The sequence below is a fragment of the Zalophus californianus genome, chromosome 8 (assembly GCF_009762305.2).
Source record: "Zalophus californianus isolate mZalCal1 chromosome 8, mZalCal1.pri.v2, whole genome shotgun sequence".
In the NCBI taxonomy this organism is placed as follows: Eukaryota; Metazoa; Chordata; class Mammalia; order Carnivora; family Otariidae; genus Zalophus; species Zalophus californianus.
The window spans coordinates 23,640,546-23,663,875 of NC_045602.1; the positions used below are offsets into that span (position 1 = coordinate 23,640,546).

Genomic DNA, 23,330 nt, shown 5'->3' on the forward strand with positions numbered 1-23,330 from the left:
TATTTATTAATGCCACCGTGACTGAGAGACTCCCTTCTTTTCAGGAGTGAGCAGTCCCAAATCAGCAAAATTGGGAGGGACGAATGTGCAAAAGGACCGAGCAGGATCCTCCACAGTGTTTTCCTGTGAGCCTGGGTAAAGACAAGAACAAGGAAGAAAATACCATTGAGAAAACAAGTCTGAGTTTATGGTAAGGTGGGATGTTTTCGATGCCCATAAAGGTATTAAGTAACCCCATTGTCCCAGGCCAAGCAGGAAGAACGTTTGCCCTGGTGATGGTCTGTTGGGCTTAACTGTCTTTCCTCTCAGGAGGGAAGGAAACCAACATTTATTGGATTTTCAGACTATTTCCCTTGCATTATTTTACTGAATCCTGAAATGATCCCCTGAGGAAGATGTTCCTGCCCTCATGTAACAGATAATGCAAAGGGCCTCACAGGGCATTTGTGGTTTGCCCAAGGTCACTGGATGAGTCAATGGCAAAACCACGATTTGAGCTTATGTCTTCTCACTCCAGTTTCAGAGTTCTGTTTTATATTGCAGATCTACGGTGATTTTAAAACCCTGGCGATGCTCAATTGCCTGTTTAGATGTGAGGAAAGAGCCACTTGTCTTATAGTAAGGTGAAATCAGGAAACATGCAAAGTCATGACTGGTTTCCCTAACTGCCATGTGCCTCCTTATCCCCCTCGGACTTTGTCCACCTCTGCCGAAAAGACTCCTTCTGGAACTTTAAGACCCACCTAAATGTCTCATCTCTTGGAAACTTTCTAGATCTACCACTCTTTGGCTCCAAGTAGAATAGCTCTTCTTTTTATATACATTCCCTCAGACCCATAAATATATGTGTGCATTACTAATAGGGCACTTTTAATATGCCTGCCTCCCCCAGCAGGATGTGAGCTGGTCAAGGACAGGGACTGCATCCCGGTCAGCACGGCCCAGCTGGGCCCAGTTGAGGGAGGTTGGACAAGGGCCCTCGGCCCTTGGCTCCCAGTGCCATCCACCATGGCTCTGAACCCACCAGTGCAATCAGGCAGGCCTTGGCCACCTCCTGCCCTTGGCCGGGTGTCCAAGTGACTCATGCCTTTTCCTGGAGGCTACGAACATGCCCCTGCCCAGATGCTGGTGCTGAGCTCCACTCTGCCCCATGGCTTCGCTGACGTCAGCCTGCCTGGGGCCATGTGACCCCTGCCAGCCTGTCCCTGCTCCGCCCTGTTTCATCTTGCCTCTGCCCTGGCGACAGCTCTCCTCCCCTCCTCATCACACTCCAGTCCCTGCTACATCACTCCAGGGGAAGGCAAGCTGGAATCCTCGCCCAGCCCCGGGTGCTTTAGACTCTGTGGAGGCAGAATAGTGGCTCCCCGGAGAGATCAGGTCCTAATCCCTAGAACTTAATGTTGCCTTCGAAGAAAAAATAGGGTCTTTGCAGGTGTGATTAAATTAAGGATCTGGTGATGGAGAGATTATCCTGGATTCTGCAGGTGGGCCCTAAATGCCACTGTAGTGCCCCTGTGAGAGAGAAGCAGAGGGAGATTTCACACACACAGAGAGAGAGAGAGAGCACGTGTGAGAGAGCGCCTGCGAGAGAGAGAGAGAGAGAGAGAGAGAGAGAGAGAGAGAGCACGCTCCATGTGAAGCCAGAGGCAAAGATTGGAGCGATGCCGCCACAAAGGAGGGAATGTCAAGAGGCACCAGAAGCTGGAGGAGGCAAGGCAGGATTCTCCCCTAGAGCCTCTGCAGCCAACACCTTGGTCTCAGCCCAGGGAGACTGATCTCGGACTTCTGGCCTCCAGAGCCGGGAGAGAACACACTTCCGTTGTTTTAAGGCACCAGGTTTGTGGTAATTTGTTACAACAGCCACAGGAGACTAATAGAGGCCCCCAAAGAGGTTGATCTTGCTCTCCTAGTTTCTCTTAACCCCCTCTCCTCTCCCAGTTTAACAACTGTCTTATTTGCCTCATGCCTTTGGCTTCTCGTGGCCCCTTTCTCGAAGGACCTGGAACAATAACCAACAATTATTCAGCATCTACTACGTGGCAGGCACTAAGCCAAGAGCTTCACATGGGCTGTATCACTAATCCATGCAGTAACACTTGGAGATGGGTAGTGAGGCCCAAAGAAGTTAGGTAACTTGTTGAGTTGAGTTGGAGTTGAGATGTACACCCAGCTGTCTAATTTCAAAGCCTACGGCCGGAGCCCTGGTGCCTCACTGCCTAAATGGAGGCCTTCTCTAGTTGACTCTCAGTTCCCCCAGAAGCCTATCGGCACCTCGTACAAATAACAAATGCTTATTACGTGCCAGGTATTGTGCTCAGCACTTTACAGACATTATTATATTTTTATTCTCAAAGGAACTCCATGAGGAAAGAGCTGTTATTATCCCTTTGTATAGACGGGGAAGCTAGGGCTCGTGGTAGACCGAGCACTGGGCTCCTGGGGGTCCCGGATCAGTGTCATTCCCCGTGATCTGCTCTGCCTGCCATTCGCACAAGCACACTGGGCTGTAATTTGACTTGGACTCAGTTCAGACTTCTGAAAGGCTCCTGTGTTATCCAAAGCCTGGAGGACTTCCATCAAGCGTATGTGTGGAGCTTGCTTGTTAGTTTCCAGAGAGTTCAAAACACCCACCATGCCGCAAAAATATTCCACTGCCCAGACATTCACAAACACCCTGCCCACATTTTCAAAAGTCTCTCTACCCGGTCCTATCTGCACCTTCCTCCTCATTAGAAAAGTTGAGAGTTAACACCACAAAATTAATATGCTAAGAAATTCTGCAAAATACAAATTCTGATAGCATTGGTCATTATTAATGACGGTAATATAAAGACAGGATGGAAGGAAAATATTAAGGATTACAATAAAATATGTATCCCAAGTAAAGCCTTAAAAAAAGAAAGTATCTTCACGGAGGCGCGTGGAGGGAATGAAGCCAAGGAAAAAGAGAGAATGAGAGGAAAGTGAGATTGTCCATATTTATAAACCCTGAATAAACTCTGATTTATTTAGAGTCAGTGGTAATTTGCATACTTTCCTATGAAATGTCGAAAAACTTAATTGAAACAGCAAGCCATAAGCATGGCCAACAGACAACAAAGTGCCTTTAAAGTGAGTTAGGATTTCCTGGATCATCCTGGCTCTTTGGGGGGTTTGGGAAGGAAGAAGCGTCCAATGAAAGGAAGAAAGAACTCTCCATGGTTGTCAATGGAAGTAGAATAATGACAAGAGAACAGGACCAGTGGCCGAAAACCTGGGTTTCAGGGTTTGCGCTTGACTCATTTGCTGTGTGACTTTGAAGAAGACACTTCCCTTCTCTGGGCTTCAGTCTTTCCTGTCTGCAGATGATTTCTGTGGTGACTTCAAATTCCATAAGGACATTTTTAACTACTATAGAATCATGACCGTGTTTTTAATTTGGTTTTGCTTTTCTTCTCACAGTCTCTTAACCAACTAAGAGAATGAGTCCAGGAGATAGGGTTGCTGCTGAACACACCCATTTGTCCAGAAGGCAAAACCACACAGACATTTGGCTAAAAACCTTCAGACAAGAGCTCTGTCTCCCACCCAAATCCTAAACTCCGTGGAACTACCCTCACGGCTGGAGCAGCTCTGCTAGGGAGGAGGTCCGCGGAGGCCTCTAACCGAATCTCTTTGTCGCCACACTCCCAGAAAGCCAGCCCGGTCCTTAAGCGTGGAAAGTAAACATTCTCCTCTGCAAAGGCTGGAGTTAGCAGTCACCTAAAGTCAATGGGACTCCTTGAAAGGGAGAGCTTTCATCGTTCATCACTCTGCCTTTCCCTGCTTTCAAAATGAAAACAGACATGGGGGTCCCCTAGCAGATCACTCCAGCCTTTCATCCAAAATCACCAAAGCTGTGCGCAAGACTCAGAATTGTGTTTCATGGCTGGTCCAGACCACAGTTTGGGGAGAGAAACACCAACACACCCAGGGGACAAGGAGGCAAGGTTCTGCGGGGAGAGGACGGGGAGCAAAGGATGTCTCTGCAGTGCTTGCCACAGAGCTGTAGGTGCTATTAACGTGTTCAGAAAATTTTACCCGGAAGTCCAGAATTTAGACTCACCAAATTAGCATTTCTTGCCTTAAACATTTATCACAGTTGCCATATCTTGTTAATTAAGATGCTGCTTCATTATTATGTTAAATCTGCATCTTGCATGTACATCTTGAACCCCCACCTGGCTGGCAAATTCTTCAAAGGCAGAGGAAGTGCCACGTGTTTGGTTTCCAAGCCCAACAAGATGCCCGGTGCAGAACTGAACCAAGACAGGAAGCCTGCCTTCACCAGGAAGTCGACAGCAGCTCCTTGCTGTGCCCCCAAGGCCCCTCTCCCACCAATCCATCCCCAGCCACTTCTGTGAGGCACAAGAAAGCACTTCCTCCCCCAAGTCTGGGAAGACCAAGGAGGGCACTGAGGAAAGTGCTATTATGTTCCTATGTAGCTCAGACTAGTCTATACCCCATCTCAGACTTTCTGAATAATGGTAACAATGATGAGAGCTGACATTCATTGAGTACTTAGTTTATGCAGGCATTGCTAAGTGCTTTATCTTGCAGCACAGTCCTCATGACAACACTATTGGATAGCTACTTTTATCATCCTCATCGTACAGGTGAAAAAACTGAGACCCTAACTAAGTACACAGCTAAGAAATGGTGGGCCTGGGACTCAGATCAGGGCTGCCTGATTTGAATCTTGTGTTTTAAGATCTAGGATATTCTGCTTCCTGAATTCATTTGTGAGTTCCTTAAGAGCAGAGATCCTCTCTTTTTCTTTTCTGTATCCTCACAGAGTTTAGAGGAATCCTGAGCAATAGTGGACTCTTGGCATCTACATGCTAACTGACTGATTGGTGAGAGATCCATGCCCAGGGCAGTCAAACACCAGAGATGAGAGTGACAGAAGGACAAAAAATGATCTTGGAAAGAGAGTTTAGGGAGCTGCTAGGAGCCAGGGCAATTTAGGGTAAAGGTGTACAGACACAGAGGACCCCTCTAGGCAATACTCAGAAATTTCCAGAAAGCCTTGGGAGGGAAGGGAGCCTTCTGTCCTGTGAGGAAGACTCTCTAAGGAATAATGAGGCATCCAGATAAAGCAAGAGCACAGGACTGGCTATGGGATCAAACCTAACTCAATGTCCCCATCATTGGTGGTCACTAAGGAGCCAGTGTTGCTCTTTGCAAGAAACTGCTCATCTGCTGTCCTGTCTAAATTCCAGTTTAGAAAAATGCACAGTGCTCAACTGTTCTTACACTTCAGGTGATTGGCAGAATTTTCCTCCCTTTTCCTGCCCTAAAGATGTGTAGGATTGGGGCACCTGGGTGGCTCAGTTGGTTAAGGGCCTACCTTTGGCTCAATTCATGATCCCAGCATCCTGGGATGGAGCCCTACATCAGGCTCCCTGCTCAGCAAAGGAGTCTGCTTCTCCCTCTCCCTCTGCCCCTCTCTCGGCTTATGCACTCTCTTACTCTCTCTCTCTCTCAAATAAATGAAATCTTTAAAAGAGAGAGAGAGAGATGCAGGATTGCAGCCCCATTTTCCTAATGGCTTATGTTTCCATATTTTATTTGTAAATCAGTTATTTGGAACTGAAAACACATTTTCCATAGGAAAACATGTTACTTAAAGATGTTAGATTCTCAGGTAGGTCCTAAAGGTCTTTTTCTACCCATTATTAATGGTACTGAGTCTGATACTACACATCACCTGCAAATAATCACATGCTATAGGAAAATGAACTCCCAATTCTAACTCAGCATGCTAGAACAGGACTCCCTCTAGCCCTTGAAATAGGGATTCCTGAGAATGAGAAGGTTGGTGGCAATATGGTACCTGGTAGCTTTCCAAGTGGATTTGGAGAGGAAATCAAGATTTGAGGGCATAAGGTCATGCCAGCCTTATCAAGGAGGACACACCTGCTGAAACAGTTTACCAACACCCTTGATATCTGTTGGCTCAGGATAGCATACATTAGGGTATAAGTCACACTCTTGACCTCCTTCAGAGCATCTTAAACTTCAAAGAGATTTCCACCGTACTCAGCCTAGTAAATCCCTGAAGGAAAGAGATCAATCATCCCCTAGTTCCAGCTCCAACTCAAGATGTATTATTCCATGCTAAGGAATAGGGGATTGAAGAAGGAGTGACTCCAAGAAGTTCCTTATTTATTTAAAAAAAAAAAATAGCTACTATTTTTAGTACTAACGTTATGCCAAAACCCTCATAATTTATTATGTTTTAATTTATTAAATTCTCATAACAACCCTATAGTAGATTTATCAATAGCTTCACAGGGAATATGAGGACACTGAAGTTTAGCATGATCAAGTCACTTGCCTTAGATCACATGGCTAGTCTGTGGAAGAATCAGGATTCAAATACTAAACTCTAGGCTATTAAGATGCTATGATATACTTGTTTTTCCAGAAAAAAAAAATAAGATACCACAAAGCAAAGCTTAACATAAGTATGTTAAAAATATATATTTATATTTAAATGATAATCTTAAAAAGTGATGTAAACATATCCTGGATCACTGAGCATCCAATTATAACTGAGTCCTGTCACAATTTAATGGCTCCCTTTTCCGTTTGTTTACGATGGATTTCTAGCCAAGAGAAGGCCAAATACCATTATGGCACACTGAATGAATGAGGGTTTTGCAGTAGATTCAACAGAGACAAATCACGGGAGAATTGCTTCTTCATGCAATCACACGGCAGATGGTACAGGCACGGCAAACTCTCAAGGATTGCACTTAGCTACCGTCCTCATATTGGAAGTAGATATACTCCACAGATTCCATCTTTCTGTATCCAGCATTACACACCATGTTGACTCATCATTTTGAGAACCAGCTACCTGGCTGTTAAAACTGCTCTAGACCCCAGTGAGAATTGTTAATAGTTTTTCTCCAGGTCTTCTCTTAGCCATTCTTCTTTCTTGATAGTACAATGAGTAGTCAGACATATCCTCCAGAATTTCCTCATTGGTCTAGTTAAAAGGAGAAATTCTAAGAAAGAAGAAGACAGAAACCTGCTAGTTCAATCCTCCCATAGGAGTAGCACATCCAACTTGTTTATGAAAATGAAAGAATCACAAAGTTGAAGGCTATCACATTAGAAAAAGTGGGACAGCAGGAAGCAGAGAAAAAGCAGTACAAATAGAAAGCACAAAATATGAGATTATAGCAATAAATTCAAATAATCAATTATCAGTAATCACAATAAATGTAAATGGACAAAACTGGCCTATTAAAAAATACAGAAAATGTTAGATTGAAAAACACTATAAATCCAGATATCCTTTTTATAAGAGACTTGCTGGACTCTAAGGATGCAAAAGGACAGAAAATAGAAGTAATGTAAAAAGACAGAGCTGGCAAATGCCAAAAAAAAGCTAATGTGGCTATTATTAATATCAAACAAATGAGCTTAAGACAAAAAAAAAAACCACTATTAGAGATAAAGTGAGTCACTACATTTTGATAAAGGTTTTAATGCATCAGGGATATGCAACAACTCTAACCATATGTATTTAAGATTTACATAGAAGGGGCGCCTGCGTGGCTCAGTTGGTTAACGGCTGCCTTCGGCTCAGGTCATGATCCCAGGGTCTTGGGAGCAAGCCCCGCATCAGGCTCCCTGTTTGGCGGGGAGCCTGCTTCTCCCTCTCCTTCCTGCTCGGGCTCTCTCTCCCTATGTCTCTCTCTCTCAAATAAATAAACAAAATCTTTAAAATAAACAAATAAATAAATAATAAAATGAAATAAAATTCACATAGGAGGAGGGGCACCTGGCTGGCTCAGTTGAGGGAGCATGGGACTCTTGATCTCAGGGTTGTGAGTTTGAGTCCCACGTTTGGTGTAGAGATTACTTAAAAATAAAATATAAATAAATAAATAAAATTCACATATCAAGAGTCATTTGAAATGAAAGCCAGGGGAAAGGTCATGACAGACAGAGGAAACATCACACACCAAAATCCAGAGACATGGGAAAACAGCACATACAGATGTCTAAAGCACTGGATAATTATATTGAGAAACAAAAATTAAAACCATTGAAGTGGCAATGATAGCACATCTATGAAGCTTTAGCTTCTATGACACGTTCATGTACCAGAAAGAAAAACTAGACCAGTTCCTCTTCGGCATAAAAGCGAAGCCACTAGAAAAAGAAGACTACATGCCTGGAGGGTGGGGGCGATGGGGATGGGAGCAGTAAAAAAAAAGCTGATGGTTTAATTTTCCCTGGCAAATCCTGCATTGTAGATTTGCAAAGTCCCAGAGTAATTCACCCTGGTGATGTCATTTAAGCCTTGGTTGGTTGCACATCCTAAACAATCATGTGACTAATACCCTTGGGCTCTCACCAAGAGAGGCAGAAACAATATGGGCCACATTGCTCAGTCTCAGTGTGCTAACAAGCTGCTGGAGTTCCTCACTTTCATAATTAGGATCTGACTCGTGCCACGTAATAAAAAGGGGGTAAGAAAGGAGAAAGAAAAATAAGTGTGAAAATTTTCATATTAATGCCATGACCTAATGCATCCATTTGATTTCAGCTGGCAAAGGAAGCAGAAGATCCAGTTTGACAAAAGAGATCAAGCATGATTGCACAATGGGGTTCTGAGTTGGGAGCGTCCTTTATATATTGTCAGTTTCTACCATGACAGGTGATTTGCTCGGTCACGAACAGAAACACTTTAGTGAGTAGCCAAAGAGTCTTAGGAAATTATGTGCACTTAAGAGGAAACTGCTTTTTAAAATTTCAGACCATTTAGACGATGTGTGTTCTTTGAATTTGGATCCCATTTTTGCTGATATTTTTAGAGAGGGAATCCCCTAAAATGCAGTGGGAATCAACACTTATCTGCCCATTTCTTATATTGGTGGTCAAACCTGGAAACGGAGGAAGAGAGGCTGGAGGGATGGTGGAGAGATTGTCTCCTTTTCTGATGTCTTCAACAATGTCCTTGTCTGTAAGTGAAACCGGCATTTGGCTTTAATCACAACAGAGATTATTTTCCACATCAGAGAAGGTGGAGACAGGGTCCCAAACCCTGTGCCCTATTTTGTCTCCAGCTATCCACGTTTGTCTCCACACTGCAAGAGCTCATAGCTTCTCTCCTCTTCTTTGCTCCTCCCTCCATTCTTGTCTTGCCCACAGAAAGGCAGAACTTACGCAACCCAGTACTTTCTGTATAAGCTGCTTTGTTCTAATAACTCATCAGGTATTTATCAAGTGCCTGCCATGTGCCAGCACTGTTCTAGGTGCTAGGAATACCGCAGTGAGCAAAGCAGACAGAAATCCCTCTGTCACTGAGCTACATGTGAGGGCTGTCAGGGAAGGGGCTCAGAGGAATCGCTATCTGAACTGAGATCTGAGTCCCGGAAGGAGTGAGCCTGGGGGAAAACACCTGGAAGGGTGTTCCAGCCAGAGGGAACAGCCCCGTGCAAAGGCTATGAGAGGAGCATTGGCTCTGTGCATTCCAGGGAAAAGGAAGGAATTTACTGAGCCATTCCTAGGGTCTAGTCACTCACACACAAAGGCCCCTTATAGCTGCTAGGTAACTGGGCTAGAACCATGCCAAGAAGTGCCCCTGCCAAAGGCAAGAGGTTCAGATTACAAAAAGCCTTCTAATTCCATAGGGAGGGAGGGTCTGTGATTCCAGAAAACCAACGTGGCAGCCATGGCACAGAGTAGAAAGAGACTGGAGCTTGAGGAGACGAGAAGAGAGGCCCACACAGCAGTCCAGACTCCGAAGGTGGTGGCGGAGAGCAAGAGAATGATGGGGTCTCTGAGAGAGGGGAATGGGACACGGTGCCTTCAGGAGAAAATCATGTTTAGATGAGGGAGTATGGGGGTTCGGAAGTGGGAAATAGGAGAAATTAGGGCATTTTGCCCACGGAGTTCCAGAGTTTGTGGAGAAGCAGGAGAGAGAATCCTCATTAGAGGTCTGAGGAGGGAGAACATAGAACTGTACAGGAAGCAGAGTGGGAACATCAGGTTCATGGAGGGGTGGGGGAGAAAGGTGGAGGGGCGCTGTCCCACACGCACACACATACACACGCACACACGTGCACAGCCACAGCAGCTGCCTTTTCAGTGTGCCACGTTGAGGGAAATGAGCTATCTGTGTCTTTTTTCATGCAGGAAACAGAATGGCCAACCCTCTATTTTTATAGACTGCATTCTAACACCTTCTTAACATGTGTTCCCTTTCAGTAAACATAAAATTCACGTACTCTCTTGTAAAGTTCTTTGGAATTTCAAAATCAATATAGTCACGAAAAACAAAGCAAGGTGATTTCAGAATATTTCTTCAGCTTACTTCCACTCGCCCTTCCCTTTTGGTCTGTACCCTCTGACTTTCAGGGCTTCCCTTGAGAAGCTCTGCCGAGTTGCCACAGCCTGGTAAGGCAGCCAGCTCTGCACACCAGCCTCCAGCTCTGTTCAGTAACTGAAAAGGGGAAGGAAAAAGTTAACAACTTAGTGGATGGCCAACACTTGTCTTTACAACTATGTGGACGGATTTAGTCAAGTGAAGGAGCAGGGTGCTAGGGTGAAGAGAAAGCTTGCCTTGCTTGAAAAGAGCAAAGCTAGATCCAATGACTAAATGTTTCAGATTAAAAAAAAAAAAAAAAAAAGTCCTCACTAAAGATCAGGACTTTCTAACAGTGGAAGCAATGAACACCCAGCACCGTAGGTGAGTTGTGGCAAAGCAGGAGCCTGCCCTGGGTCCCAGGTCCCTTCCAATATGTTTGTCTTATGAGCTGATTTATTTCTAAATACCGTAAGCAAGGCACTGAGTGAGGGCATTCACAAAGACTTTTGTTCTTTCTCATCAAGAATAGTCACTCAAAATAACTATCACGTCATTAGCCATTAGAGAAATATAAATCAAACTCACAGTGAGAAACCACTTTCCATCTGACTAGGATGGCTAAAATAAAAAAGGGCACCTGGGTGGCTCAGTTGGTTAAGCGACTGCCTTCGGCTCAGGTCATGATCCTGGAGTCCCTGGATCGAGTCCCACATCGGGCTCCCTGCTCGGCAGGGAGTCTGCTTCTCCCTCTGACCCTCTTCCGTCTCGTGCTCTCTATCTCTCATTCTCTCTCTCTCGAATAAATAAATAAAATCTTTAAAATAAAATAAAATTAAATTAAAAAGACAGACAATAACAAGTGTTAGCAAGGATATAGAGAAATTGGAACTTTCGTGCATTGCCAGTGGGAATGTAAAATGGTGCAGACTCTTTGGAAAACAGTCTGGCAACTCCTCAAATGTTACACATAAAAAAGTTAGTATATGACCCAGCAATTCTACTCCTAGGTACACATCCAAGAGAAACGAAAACATATGTCCACACAAAACTTGCACACTAATGTTCATAGCAGCATTATTCATAATAGCCAAAAAGTGGAAACAATTCAGATGTCCATCAACTGACGAATGGATAAATAAAATGTGGTCTATCCACACAGTGGATTATTATTCAGCAACAAAAATGAATGAAGTCCTGACACCTGCTATAACATGGGTGTACCTTGAAAACATTATAAGTGAAAGAAACCAGTCACAAAAGATCACATATTGTAGGATGCCAATTATATGAAATGTCCATAATAGGCAAATCTATAAAGATGAAAGTAGATTAGTGATTGTCTGGGGTCAAGGAAGGGAGGGGAAAGAGCAGGGAGGTGTTTAAGGGGAAATAGAGAGTGTCTACTAGTAACTATGGTGATCATCTTTTGGGATGATGAAAATGTTCTAAAGTTGATTGTGAAGATGGTTGCACAACTCGGTGAACATACAAAAAAATTGATGTGTATACTTGAAATGGATAAAGTGTATAGTATGCAAATTATATCTCAATAAGGCTGTTAACCAAAAAGAAAAAAGGAAGGAAATAAGGAAAGAAGGAAGGAAGGAAGGAAGGAAGGAAGGAAGGAAGGAAGGAAGGAAGGAAGGAAGGAAGGAAGGAATTTGGTACCAAGGTCAGAATGCAGATTGACTGGTAGATCGCAGAGCAGTTTAGATTTGTGCTGGCAATATGTGTTGGGGGTGGAGGGGAGTTGAGGGGAGAGAGAGAGAGAAAGAACAAAAGGGAAAGGAAGGGAAGAAAAGGAAAAAAAAAACTACTTTCACAGCAAAATGGGAAGTGAAATTTTAGCATAATTGTTATGTGTAATTTGCTTTTTTTTTTTCAAGAGATAGAGAGAGAGAGCATGTGTGTGCACACACACGTGCACAATTGGGGTGGGGAGAGGGGCAGAGGAAGAGGGAGAGAGAGAATTTTAAGCAAGCTCCATGCCCAGCCCGGAGCCCGATCTCAAGACCCTGCGATCATGGCCTGAGCCAAAATCAAGAGTCAAATGTCTAACTGGCTGAGCCAAGCAGGGACCCCCACAATTTGCTTGTTATAGCAGAATCTCTACCATGGAAGTATATCTGCTTCTGAATTCTGACACTGGAGGATTTTTTTAGGATGATTTCTCCCAAACCTCCAGATAGTACCACCCTGATACCAGACCACAGAGACCCCTGCCCTGCACCACATGTTTACCATACATACACTAGTGATAGAGGGACATATGGGTGCCTCTGGCCCTTGGGATCCATCACGCCATGCTGGCCCAGTGTGCCCCATGACCCTAAACATGTCTTCTTGAGATAACACCATCCAGGACTCACAGAAACACTGCTGGACCTCTCTCTTGCCCTACGTCTTCAAAACAAAAGAAGGTTCATGGGCTGTGTTGCTGGTGATATTAGAAATAAAAACTGCTTTGGAAAGATTTGAGTGGCGGAAGCTCCTAGGTAAGAGAAGACAAATTAATTAAGTTGTCAAATCCTTTCTCTCAGAGTGTGGATGCAATACACTCTTGCATAACGAGGTATCATTACCCAGCAGTGCTGAGCATCCCTGTTCTTGCTTCTTTTTGTGTTCTATCTCACAATCCTGCAGGTACTGGACAATGAGATGGTATTCGCAACAGGTGTACACAGTGACAAAGGATATTTTGCAACAGCAAACAATTTATCTTACTCTTTGAATATAAATATATAAATGTAGCTGTAGCATGCATGAAACATAAGGCTGATTCTTTATATTGACAACCAGATGGATATTAAATGCTAGGAGGGCGATAATTTAATTGTATATAAATGTATTTAATAAGATTCCACCAAATATTCACAGAGTTAAATTTAAGAGTTCAGCCATATTTAAATAATTTTCACTTAAAACGTTGGTGTATACATATATTCTTTTTTATTTTGCCTTTTAATTTCAGTAGATAATATAAATATTTTCGAATAATAACTTTTGAAAATATACAAAGTAATTATAGCTTCAAAATGGCCATTCGCTTTGACATTTTGATAAAAATATACTCAATTTTAAACATTTTGAAAACAATTACACTTTATTTTTAATCTGTTATTACTATCAGTTGGACACAAATGACATGAAAATCTTTATGTAACAACACATTTAGTGGTTTTGCTGAAATGAAGAAAATAAAATAGATGTTGCAGAATAAATGAATGATTTGTGAATGATTTATGTCTTTTGTTACTCATACAAAACATTGCTAGCTCATCCAAACATGTGCAAAATAACTAAATGTACTCATCTTTGGTATATTGCCAACTTTCATCATATAAAGACCATACATAGCTTTGTAAATGCTTTGGGATTTCGTCATTGATTTGTCAAGACAGAAAGACATGACACATTTTAGCTAACATCTTTTAGCTTTCTTTACAAATTATCAATGTGTAGATGTAGTGTATGTGGGCCTCCGTCTGTGCCCTTGCCTGGCCTGTTTCCTGAGTGGTCCAGGTTATCCAGGTAAATATAAGGGATGAGTTGGGGAGTTTGAGGGATGGCCCAAATCTATGCCTTTCTCTCCAAAAATAAAAATAAAAATTTCAGGAATTCCTATGGGTGGTCATAGTTCTCTGAGTGCACTTAAAATTCACCTAAAAGGGAATGAACCATGCCCCCACACCCTTGGAGATGGGAAAGGTTTAAGAGTCTTTTCCTTCGGAGTGAAGGAGTAGAGGGAAGGGAGAAAGAGGGAGAGGAGAAGCAGGAATAAGCCCAAAGCAAAAAAGGGCCCCGGGCACTCACATCTTCCAATGCTGGTGGCAGGGCCCATTCGGAGCCTCCCATCCCACTTCACAGTGAGGCGGGGGCCTAGAGCCCAAGCTGCTGGGCTGAGAAACAGCCTCCCGCTCAGGACTTGACAGCCAAGCAGATACTGCTCTTTGGTACTGATCCGGGGGCTCCTCACCCTAGCGGGAGCACTACAACCCCAAGGACAGGCAGGCCAGAAATATCAGGACAAAAGTGGGGTCAGAAGCTCTCTCAAGAACATCCACTGCCTTGGGCCTGGGCCTTTCCAGCTCCTAAGACTTCTGTGCTAGGAAGAAAATCATATCCTCTTCAGGCAAATGACACAGGAAAGGTACCCTTTCCTCCTTGTCGAAGCTGCCCTGAACCAAGGAACTGGATGTGGCAGGAGGAGCCCCCTCAGCAGCCCCCGGTCTGGACACCAAGCAGAGGGCACAACTTGTCCCACCGTTCACAAGGTTCTGGCCTGGGCAGCGGCAGCCACTCTAAGCAGGGAAGGTGAGCTGACTTCTGGTGGTGGCACACTGGAGCAATGAATCCAAGATCCCGTTCCATGCGCCCCTCGGTTCCACTGAAGTGTGTCTGGACCCCCAACCCCAAACCACACATCAGCCACAGCAGCTCCCCATCCCCTGATATGTAGTGTAGACTGTGTTCTTGGTTTTGTTTTTGTTTGAAAGAAGGGATTGTACAACTTAAAAAAAAATTTTTTTTTGAACTCCAGATCTGGACCAGCCACACATCCCAGTCTCTGGAGAAAATGGGAGAGTGAGGATAGTGGGGGGGTGCAGTGGTGCTTTTGGGGGACATCAACAGCCACTGGTTCTTGGCCCCTATGGCAATAGGCATGCCCCTCCTGTCCTTGACCTTACCAGGCACTGCCCTTTACAGTTACTTAGAGTTTTTTTGGACCTTGGGTGGGGATTCCCTCTGTAAATCCAAATTACCAGGCTTTATTAAACCTTTCACATGCCAAATGGGCAAACAATATATATTTTCTAAACATCCACATTTGAAAATTCTATGTACAATCCCTGTAATGTACAGCCGACAAAGCAACCATGACATTCCCTCATTTTCCTGACTAAATTTAGAAACAAACATTTTCAGAATATGAAATTAAATAGCAAAGGTCATAGGACAATGAATAATATGCCGTGTGTTGTTAATTTTACTTGGTTCTAAAAAAAAGTCATCCTAGCCTCGATATAAAAATTGCATGTGTAGTTATTTCAGTTTGAAATGTCATAGGGTTACTTGGTTTCAAAGAGAAAATGGAAAAGTGCAAAGATATTTATGTAATACCAAAAAAAAAACTATTTCTTAAGAGAATGTAATGTTTAATTCTTTATGGCTTCCCTTTGTCCTGTGGCTGACTTATAAATATGCAATGCACAATTCTTTGTGCTATTGAAATTAAGGGCTCATAGTATTTTCAGTCTTTTCAGAGAAAAGAACCAAATAATTTAGATGCAGAAAAGACAGGATTGTTTCCCAATAGTTACTAAATCTGATGAATGACTATAATCATAAGGTGGATAGAATTACATTTAATCTTTTTCCATGAGGAGATAACCTGTACTTTTAACTTCAAACAATGTTGTTTTGATGTTCCCTTAATACTTCAGGTCTCAAGAGTGAAACATTTCTGAGATCCTTGAATGGAAATCACTTGTCTGCCCAATTTTCCTTTCTGCCGTAATTAAAGCACGGCACTTCATTGTGAATGAACTCATTCTGATACTCAAATAAGACAAAATAAGCAAGTCCTGTTGTTAGTAGCAATGATAGAGGTGATAGCTCTGGGCAGTCTAGCAAATGCTCATGTTCACCTGAAAAAAGATACACTGAGGTCAACCTCACTTTTGCTTTTTGAGGTAATTTTGCCCTGCCATGCCCTAGGAGAACAGAGAAGGATTTTTCTTCTATATTTTTGTTTCCCATTGCCCTAGGATTTACACTTTTGCTTCTTCTGATTGGTTTGACAAATATTATTGGACACTTATGAAGTGCTAGACACTGTGCTAGGTGTGAGGAATTCAAAGATAAAAAAATATAGTCCCTGCAGTCAAGGAGCCCAGTCTAGAGGATTCAGACAATGGGGCTATTCAAGGAGAAGACTTTTGAGTTCAGAGGAGGGACTCAGTTTTTCCATCTGGATAACTTCTCTAGGGTCCATTCAAACTCAAAATGTACATGATTCTACCTGATGACTCTAGGTTTCATATTATTTCAAATAAGGTGTTTAATAGCTAGACTGGTGCAGCCACAGTACTTCTACAATGCTGATGTCAGGATCAGCCTTCATCTACTCCAGGCTCCTCTTAAAGTTTTCCTGATATTATTACCCTACCTAAATCCCGGCAGCTACCTCTTACACTTGGTGGGAGGGGTGTTAATACGGGTGTGTTTTGCAAGTGCAGTATACCTTCAATTCACCCTCATTTGGTGGAGAATGGTTTCGTCATTTTACTCAAGTTACTTACTTGCCACAGATTGAAATTCTAAAAGAATTTACTTGTCTTTATTCCTTTCAGAATAAATACAAGTCTGACACACTCCCCTCTTCTATTTTAGAAGAGAGAGGCCTTAAAATGGTTCTATCTTGTGATTTATTGGGCGGCTTCTTGCCAGTGAATGAGACTGATCCCAGCCACAGTCTCTTGGTTTTGCATCATCCAAACTTGTGGGGTTTGCTGATTTAGGAATCATTCTGTTCTTTATAGCTCTTCTGTTGGCTGCTTCTAAATAAGGAGAACCATTCTCCAGCTTGCGTTATAAAACTCATGTTTGTTTTGTTTTGGTTTGGCTTTTTAAATTTTATCTGAAGAGGTTTCAAGAAGATCCAAAGCAACATAAGATGAATTGTAGATCAGCGAATGTCAACTGGGGGTAAGGAGGGATAAGAGCTTTTTCAAACTACACAGCTTGAAAAGCTGCTGCCACCCATCTTGTCCATTGCAGTATTTGAGAATCACTGCAGTAGAGTGACGATAGAAGATTAGAACCTGGAACCCAGGCTCCATTTACATTTCCGCCACCAACTCCCTAATTGCTCTGGGATTCTGGTTTCCCCTCCGGTCAATTACACTTACATGTTCATCTGCATATTTTGAATTTGATAAATCATCTACCTACCTCTTCTTACTCAGATCTCATGCTCTAAATGCAGAATTTATTTATAGATTCCAGAGGGGAGGTGGGTAGGGAAATGGGCAAAATGGGTGAAGGGGAGTGGGAGGTACAGGCTTCCAGTTATGGAATGAATAAGTCACAGAGATAAAAAGTACAGCATAGAGAATTTAAAAAAAAAGTGATTTAAATTCCAAAGAATAAAACATATAATGAAAAAGCTATCATGGAAAAAAATATATTTAGACTGTCTCTAAACTTACCCCAAACAGCAAAGCTGGTTAATTAAGTCTTGGTCCCCCCTCAAGTAAACAGATAGTCATTCGTAGCTAGAGGATCCTGTTTCAAAATATCCATTCATTCATTGGGGTGCAATTTAGGTGCATTATCCAAGCTTTTGAGGAAGATCCCTTTGCCCAGATAAATGGTAGAGTACTGACAGAACCCAACAGAACCAGTCAGTTACAGACCCATAGAGGGGTGAGTGTGTAGCTTGAAGACCTTTATGAGACATCTCAGAGACCCCTTGGATTTGGTACTTTCCACCAATTAATTACCTGAATTCATCTCATTCCTGGCCAAGGGGTATCTTCTCTTTAGCGTTCTCTAGAAAGCCTCATCTTGCCCTGCCCCACCCCCAACTTTAGTTCTGATAACCCTAGTTCTCCCAAGTGTTCTAGGAGGCGATAGCTCTTGTCTGGCCCCTCCAATCTGTGTTCCCTTTTCTGGGCTCACCTGTCTCCTCAAGGAGCAAAGCCTAATGTGTTCATTATCTGGTCCGTTACAGAAAAAGTTTGTCACCCTATGGACTAGAGTACTTGTCATTCCTCCATTGAGAACTTGCAGTTCTTGAGGACGTGTCCAGCTGGAATACATTCCTGGCTTCTCATTGTTCCCTCACTCAGTATCTCCTCAGGAAGTCACATGAGGTATAGGATTGGTGAACTTGAGAGAAGGAACCAAGCTTAGGTCAGCCCTCATCTTCTCAGAGCCAGCCTGTCACGGGCAATTTAAATTCTGGTCCATTCTCTGTCATGCAGTATGGAGCCAACACAAGTCACTCTGCTCTCAAACTCTATCTCAGGGATAGCTTCACACTAACCCAAGCTCACAGAGAATGCTGTAGAGCCAAAATTAAAGTGTATTCCATTTTTGGGGTGCCTGGCTAGCTCAGTCACTAGAGTATGGGACTGTTGACCTCAAGGTTGTGAGTTCGAGCCCCACATGGGGCCTAGCGCTCACTTAAAAAATGATAATAATAAATAAATAGAGTGTATCCCATTTTAGTGATAAATGCAACCAGCTAGCAGATGGACCCTCATATCAGCAGACTGGGGGGCATTTTCTCCCTGTAGACAGGGAACAAAATGATTTCAATTCTGTACTTAGAGCATGAAATCTGAGTAAGGAGAGGTAGGTAGATGACTAATCCTTTGCCACAGAGACCTGAGCCAAGGCCCCTTCTCCCCTGAACAGTATTTGGGAAGGTGCTCTCAACTTCTGGCTTCTTAGGCTTAGGTCTTCCATGCTACATGCTGACAGAACCTCTGCCCACCACCTCTATTCATCCAGGTTTTCTCCAGTTGATTAGCTTTACACTTTCTAAATTAACAGTCACATTCTGGTGCTTGCCATTCTAAAATCACCCCCAGGTCACCTTGGCTGAAGTTATGGGTGTTTTCCAGAGTCTTCAGTTACACATGGGTTACCTATCAGTTTACCCCTTCAGTCAACTTATAATCTGTGTGACAGTGTGTGTGTGTGTATGTGTGTGTGTGTGTGTGTGTGTGTGTGTGTGTGTGTGTGTGTCTTACTGATTGAACTCTTAGAAGGCAACCTCATTTCCTATTTCTATGGGAAGATACTTTACTATTACCCCATTGATTGTCAACAAGCTATCTTTGAGCTCTTTGGAAAGAAAGCCTTTTAGTATAACAGTTTTTATTTTACTTTGATGCTAATTCAAGCACCTGATCTCATATTGCAATAACTACTGAGACAGCGCTAATGATGACAAATATCTAGCAAAGACTCTCAGTGTAACTCATGTTTTTTTAACCTCTGTTAAATAGTCTTATGCAATAAATTCAACACATCTTTAAGATCTCTGGTTTGTTTCCAAAAGAGGTGGATAAAAATATTTTACTCTTAAGCAAAGAAGTAGCTAATTGGATGCCTCTGACAACTGGAATCAGCCTCAGATCAGAAATGGCTTTCCCCACTCTCTTCCTTTTTTTTCCTCCCCAAACATCTCTCCTGTGTTAAGCATAGTTTTGGGCACTATAGATACAAGAGTGAAAATATGATCTAATAGAAGATTCTTTTTTAAAAAAAAGATTTTACTTATTTATTTGAGAGAGAGGGAGAGAGAGTAGGGAAAGAAGCAGATGGAGAGGGGCAAGCAGACTCTGCACTGAGCCCAGAGCCTGATGCGGGGCTCGATCCGGTAACCCTGAGATCATGAGCCAAAATCAAGAGTAGGATGCTTAACCGACTGAACCACCCAGGTGCCCCCTAATAGAAGATTCTAGACTCAGTGGGGTTTACATTATAGTTGAGGGAGACAGACTATTAAAAAAACCAAACAAATAAACGAAAAATATTAGCAACTGTTAAGTGCCATACAGAGAATAAGACTGAATAAGGCAATAGTGACTGCTTTAGACAGGCGTCAGTGAAGGCCTCTCTGAAGGGCAACATTTAAGCTAGACCTGAAACACAGAGGAGCCAATCATAGCAAGATGTGGGTAAAGAACATTACAGGTAGAAGAGGCCCCGGGACAAAGGGGTGGAGCAGGTTTGGTGAGTGCAGGAAAAGAAGGGTAATGTAGCTGGAGTGTGGCCAGCAAGGAGGAGGGCGGCAATATGTCTTATCCAGAGCATAGGATGTGGAATGTATGGAGAGGCAAATACCTTGATATTTCCTCATGGAGAGGGACCATGGAAACTATAACTGCTTTACACTGCCTCATGTTTTTGCTCTAAGGAAAAATGGATGTATAATAGGGGTTAGTTCAGTCTCCACAGCATTGTCTCTGGCCAAGCCCATTTGTGTGTCTTTTCCAGATTGACCAGGTGATACTTGTTCCAAATCAGACAAATGCCATTTGAGAAGAGCAAAAGGGCAAAGGATGTAGAAAATTCATCATCACGCCCTTCAACATCTCAGTGGTCAGATGTTTAAAAGCCAAGGATAGAAGGATACGTGAATGTTTTTTGATGAATTGCAAGATGAAAGCCACGTGAATGACTTTCTGTGAATCATTTTATTAAACCTGATAAACTTACCCTTTTGGAGAGATGTGGGTATCAACATTCTCAGTCTCAAAATGTATCTTCCAGCTCAGTGATGTGTGTGTGCTAAGGAAAGGATAAATCAGGCCTCAAAATGTATGTTGGCTCTGAGGTTTGCAGGCTCCTAAACTCATTGTTCTCAGTTCATTCTGGAGAGAATTGATTCACATTAACCAGAGTTATAATAGATTGATTAATAAATCACAGCGCCATTTATTTACCTGTGAGAGCTATAACTACCAGCTGAAATTCATGTCTCATGGCACACACTCTTCCTGGCAGGAAAATCTGTTAAGAAATCAAATTAAAGTCAGAAGGTTAAATGTTAAATATGGAACCTGAACAAATCAAGTTGGTTGTGTCAAAGGGCTATTTTCATTAACCAATGTCAGCCTGATACAGCCTTTTTTTTTTTTCACTATGAGGACATACAGTCCCAGCTGGGCAAATGATCTACTCTTCAGCTGGACAGGGAAGGCTAGTGCTGGAGAAACACTGTAAAAGTCTGACTCCCAGCCTCTCATTTCTCTAAGTCTGGGCCACTGTTTTCCAAAGGGTGGTCAAAAGGCCACCTACAGTAAATTTGCCTTGGGTGTTCATTAGAAATGCATTTTTCTAGGCCCCATCCCACACTTCTGAATCAAAATCTCTGGTCTTGGTCTGGGAACATCAATTTTAACTAGTTTTCTGGGGAACTGTAAGCACACTGATGTTTTGAAAACACTGCTAGCTGCTAAGCTATATAATTCAGGCAAGTTAGTTACTTAACTTCTCCAAGCCTCAGTTTACTTGTCTGTAAAATAGAGATGATAATAGGTCTTATCTTCTAGGGTTATTGCTGGGATCAAGTGAGTCAAGACGTGCAAAGCTCTTAGAACAGTGTCTGGCACCTGGTAAGCCCTCAAATGCATGCTTGCTATTATTATTCCCACCAACGTTATTGTTCCCATCTTCACTGTCATTATTCAGCCCACTACATTCCTGTTTGATCACAGATTTAAATTTTTTTTATCAAGCAAAGCCAAGTTTACTGGCTACTGTAATAAGGAAAAGTGTGCTCTTGACAGAGTCTTAGTAGCCTCTCTTGGATTGTTTTTCTTTTTTATTTTTTTTTTAAGATTTTATTTATTTATTTGAGAGAGAGAAACACAGCGAGAGAGGGAACACAAGCAGGGGGAGAGGGAGAAGCTGGCGTCCCACAGAGCGGGGAGCCCGATGCGGGACTCGATCCCAGGACCCTGGGATCATGACCCGAGCCGAAGGCAGATGCCTACAGACTGAGCCACCCAGGCGCCCCTCGGATTGTTCTTCATAGATGAGATTTCAGGGTGTCTGCTTCCTAAGGATGAGAAAGATAGTATCCTAAGCCATTTCAAATCATGCAGCAGGATGGATTTATTTTGGGGAAGGCTTCTAATGGCATCTACAATGTTTGACTTAAAGCTTCTATGTGATCTCAGAGTTTGACACATCCTAGCCCTGTCTTGAAAGTTCAATTGTGAAAAAAAAAAAAGAAAAGAAAAAAGAAGGAAGGAAGTTTGCTTCTTACTTCAGGTCGGGGCTAAAATTTCTCTGTCTACTGACAACAGCAACATACGAACTTGTTTAAAGTCATCTCCCTAAATGTTGTTACTTGTTATGAATTACCCTCATATTTACACTCTCCTTTAACAAATGAACAAAATGTAGAAATAGAGTCCTCCTGAGTCATATGGGCCAGGTGATAGTGATTCTAATTAAACAAGGTGGAATCGTGGAGACACCATGCTGGCTCACTTGGAAGCACAGTACAACATACCATTTCTGCAACTTGTCAGAGTTTGTAAATGGAACTTAGAACAGCAACATTCCTATCAACTCTCTCTTCATCTGAATACTTTAGAGCGGTTATAAACATTAATTAAGCCTCAAAACATCCCTGTGACACGGATAATTACTAGTCGTTCCTGCATTTGAGATGGGCACATTAAAGGAAGAGGTTAAATGAAGTCAGTTCTTCAGGTTAAGCTGATTCAGCAGCAAAACCACTCAGGGAGCTTTTCTCATCATTGCAATCTAAATAGTTCTGCAACTAATTTCCTCAAACTCAAGCATAACATTTAAAACTGAGTTGTAGGAAAATGAACACAGGTTTGCCCAAACAAAAATTAGAAGTCTAACCTGGTGAAGAGCAAAGGATTAGCTACTGGGTTAGCTACTCCGACTTCCTTTATGTCCAATCTACTTACAGCGCTGGACCTCTCCCCTTCTAATCAGTATGGATTCTTGTTCCTGCCTCTCATTTCCACTTCGCAGTAAGCTGGGAGCCTACGCTCTTGGTCTGCAGTGGAAGAAACAGCCAGTTACTGATGGCAGGTATGACCTAAACAGCCTGCTGAGAGCCACGCCTACCAGACCTACAAGGCTCCGCCTGGCCCCACCCCATTTCACTGGCCTGCTGAGTCTGATAAAGGTAGCCCAGCTCCCAGGTCACAGGCTGGAAAGGCCCTGTGCTATTTTTAGCTGGGTCCAGGGCTCAAGGCACTAAATCTGGAGAGGTAGCTGAGATTGAGTTCCAGCTTTTAAAAATAACTTCTTTTTTCTATTGTCACAATTCATCATGTCTTCATTTTCGATTTTTTTGGAAAATATAGCTGAGAAAAAGGTGATAACATTTAGAACACATAGCAAAAAGAAGAAAGTTAAAATGACCTGTAATACTCTTTATTGAAGTGTAATATATAGAGAGAATGAGGTG

The 23,330-nt window shown here is 42.7% G+C and overlaps 1 long non-coding RNA gene across 1 annotated transcript; it reads right to left on the reverse strand.

Moving 5' to 3' along the window:
* Window positions 1–22,939, reverse strand: LOC113937140. Its single transcript, XR_003524513.1, has 3 exons — window positions 22,822–22,939; window positions 20,815–20,881; window positions 1–131 (listed from the first exon to the last, which is right to left on the reverse strand). It is a non-coding gene; the product is annotated as an uncharacterized LOC113937140 (long non-coding RNA).
* Window positions 22,940–23,330: the final 391 nt, after the last annotated feature.